Source organism: Triticum dicoccoides, chromosome 1A (genome assembly GCF_002162155.2).
Source record: "Triticum dicoccoides isolate Atlit2015 ecotype Zavitan chromosome 1A, WEW_v2.0, whole genome shotgun sequence".
NCBI lineage: Eukaryota > Viridiplantae > Streptophyta > Magnoliopsida > Poales > Poaceae > Triticum > Triticum dicoccoides.
The window spans coordinates 478,025,840-478,029,798 of record NC_041380.1 but is presented as its reverse complement, the minus strand read 5'-3'; positions in this window follow the sequence as shown (position 1 = coordinate 478,029,798).

Below are 3,959 nucleotides of genomic sequence, written 5' to 3'. Positions count from 1 at the left end.
CCCTAGAAACCCCGCGCCCCCCGCGTCGGCCCCTGCCCTGCGCCGCCTCTACCTCAGTCCGGGCACGGGGTGCAGGACGACGACCGCGGCCGCCGGCCTCCCCACGACTAACCAAGGCGCCCAGGAGGACCGCCGCCGTATTCCTCTTCGACTACGAGGACCCGGACGAGCGTGGACGCCCTCGAGCCATCCCTTCGATGCCGCCGCCGACCCCTCCGGCGACTGGCCGCGCTCGCCCAGGTACCTCTCCTCCTTCCTCCTTCCTCCCTCTCCCCCTTCCTCCTTCCTCCCTCTCCACCCTTCCCTGACCCCTTCGGCGACCAGCCGCGCCCGCCCAAGTCTGTTCTTTGCAGGATCAGAACAAGTTTGTAACAGGATGCTCTACAAATTTTTTTCAATTGTGTTGTGCTGTTTACAAGGATGTAGAAGTCACCCTAAAAAAGGATGCAAAAGTCTTTCAGTGCATATTAACTTTGTAGGTTGGAGTTTGGTTAGCCATGGTTCAGCCAACTATTTCTAGCTTGATTGTTTGGCTGGTTTAGGTGGTGTAATCTAGTGTTGTGCCGCTGATGCAACTGGTGTCCATGAGTACTTATAAATCTGGTTAGAAATAGTTTAAGAATTGATATGTGTGTATCAATGTGATTGTAGTTTTTCTTGTCATCAAGTTTAGTTGATGTTTATTTAAATATAGCTTATATGATCAGCCACTCTATGTATGATTGTGGCTTGAAGGTTCTGGAAGAACGTTTTTCCTTCAAATTCTATCTGGTGGCATTGTCCTAGACTCCTTAGTTCTGTTGTTAATTGTGCTTTTATTAAAAGAATTGGGAGTTACTCACTGTACTAGAACTCTGTAGGTTCAATTTTGGTTAACTAATACTGACGTTATGAGAATATAAGCACCTATTATTGCTACTGATATCATTGGCTCATTGCTGCCTTTGTGCAATGCAGAACTGTTAAGAGTGATTTGGAGGATTCAAGATTCTGTGAAGCTCTTTTGACATTTAAAGCTCAGAACTGAAGGTACTTAATAAACTCAAAAGCATTGATGATAACTCTTGTTGCCTAGAAACAGAGGTAGTTTACACATAAACAACAGCTTTAATAAACAGAGAGACAAGTGTTAAATCGGTGAAAGTAAAAAAGTGTAGTAGTAGTACTTGGTACCAATAATTCTCTGGGAAAAGCAAAAGAGCAAGAGGAGGGAGACATGGAAAAAGTCTTGACCTGAAATGTAAACTGAACCCAAAACAATACTTTCTGCATTTAAACGAGTCCCAATGGACCTACTGCCAGCTTATTTGTTCTAGGATAGTATAGTTTTACAAGCTTCGGCAACTTTTTCTTAACTGCCGTTGCTCCTGTTATGCCTGTATTCACTGCTGCTATTGTTGTACTTGTCATGATGTTGTACTTGTGATGATGCTACTTGTGATCTTCTGAATGACCCATTGGCGACTTCATTATGCGGGGATAATGATTTTGCAGGTACCCAGAGAGGCCCTTGAGTTTGCCGGAATGTCGATTAACTTCCGTTCCGGCAAATTCGGGTACTCCATATGTCCTATTTTCAGCAAAGGTCATGCTGAAATTTTCCGTGAATTTTAGCATGACTTTGCTAAAAATAGGACATATGGGGTACTTGCGACTAATGTTGATTATCTTCTGCTCAAAATTTATGCTGCTATAATGTTGTAAGGGTACTAATTGGTCTCTTCTGCTGCTTATCAGAGATGGGGGGAAGCAGCCACCGCCGCTCTGCCTCACCGGAGTACGAGTTGGATGCTTTCGAGTTCTTCACTATCATACTTTCTTCTTCAGTATCAGCCACGAGGCAGGTATATAAAACGAGAGATCTCCCCTTCACCCATCTCATTATGATAACTCTATTGTTTGCTACATCACTCCTTGTCCCAAATTGCAGAGGCTGCCTGACGCTTTTATGAAGATGCTGGGTGAAGATCCGCCAGATAATGTGAAGCTCCGACAGGCTGGCAGCGGGGTTCGCGGGTTGTGGGACGTGGAGTTGGTGATCGAGGAGGGCCACATGTACCTGTGCCGTGGCTGGGAGAAGTTTTACAGTGCCTACGACCTGCGGACCGGGTACTTTCTTCTCTTGAGGTACGACGATGACCCCACAATGCTCATCGTGAAGGTTTTCAACAAGACTATGTGTCGCATGCGCTACACTGAAGACGAAGATGCCAGTGCGTTTTGCCTCTTCTTATTCCTCTACATTTGGCTTTGTCTCACATCGATTGTTAACGGTCATTGTTGCATTTGGACATGCAATGGGAGCAGCAGCAGCGACACTGGCTATAGCCAAAGCAGCAGTGATTATGGCTGTAGCAAAAGCAACAGCGATTCTGGCCTTAGCGAAAGCAGCAGCGATTCTGGCAGCAGCGAAGATAATAAGAAGGATGATCCGGACTGGAGTGGGGGAGAAGAGGAGCAGAGTGGGGATGAGGAGCTGCAGGATAACGATGGGCATCAGGCTGAGGATGACCTAGCGCTGGTGGTGGCTGACCAAGGGCAAGAGATGGTGGTGGCTGACCAGGTGCAAGAGATGGTGGTGGCTGACCATGGGCAAGAGATGGTGGTGGCTGACCATGGGCAAGAGATGGTGGTGGCTGAGGGTGGCCTCGCGATGGTGGTGGTTCCTGACAATTACCACGCACCGGTGGTGGCGCCGGCGATCCCACAGCTGGGCGACATGACCACGCCAATTGTGGCAGAAGACTACATCCCACAGCTGCCTCCACCGCCTCGCCGCTCTTGGCGCATCAGGCTGAGGAAGGAGGAGAAGAACACTGAGAACTGAACTATGTCAGGTATGTCAGATCTCCAAAATGATATATATATATATATACTTAGTTACCTATTTATCTCTAATATGCTTAGTTTCCTATAGGTTAGCTCCAAAATTACTTATGTTAGCACAAAATGATCAAGTTTACATAATAAGCTTATAGTCTTCTTCTTATTCTTCTTCTTATCCAAAATGACATATGTTAGCTTCATTTTACCTAAGTTGGCTCTAATATGCTAACTTAGAGCTTATATGCTTAGTTTCCTATAGGTTAGCTCTAAAATTACTTATGTTAGCACAAAATGATCAAGTTTACATAATAAGCTTATAGTCTTCTTCTTATTCTTCTTATTCTTCTTCTAGTCTTCTTCTTCTTCTTCTAACTTCTTGTTTATCATTTTGCAGATTTGATTTAATTCACGGAAGCTTGCATGGATGGAGTGCTTCTTTTACATTTGTGTTTTTATTTTGTATCAATGTGAAACTTTTGTGAATTGATGGATAACGGTGTTGAATGAACATTGTGAAACTTTTGTAATATGTAACGATGGAACTATGTGTTGGCTATGTATGTATATATGATGAAACTTGTGTGTTGGATATGATCTGGTGGACGCAGGTAACATCGTTACATATGGCCCCCTGTATGTAAGCTAAGCAGATCTGTGTTGTATGTTATCTCTAATATTTTTTAACCTGTGAAAATATCAGAAATGAAAAAAAATCCCTAATATTCATACTAGTGGCACATCACACAAGACACTAATGGCGCACTGTTATAATCACACTAATGGCGCATCACCCAACAGTGCGCCATTAGTATGCCAAAGCACATGGTTAAATATGGCCCCCTGGGAGGCATACTAATGGCGCATGGTGTTCTATACTAATGGCGCACTGCTTGGTGCGCCATTAGTATACCAGATATTAATGACGCACCGGTGGTGCGCCATTAGTAAGAAATACTAGTGGCGTGATACTAATGGCGCACCAGCGGTGCGCCATTAGTAGGCAAAACTGGTGCACCATTAGTAGGCCTTTTCCTAGTAGTGATAGGGACGTGCCCCTCTAGTTTGATCTTATTACATCAATATTGCCACCCCCAGTCCCGCACAGAACTACCGGTCGCAAAAGACAGCAGCGC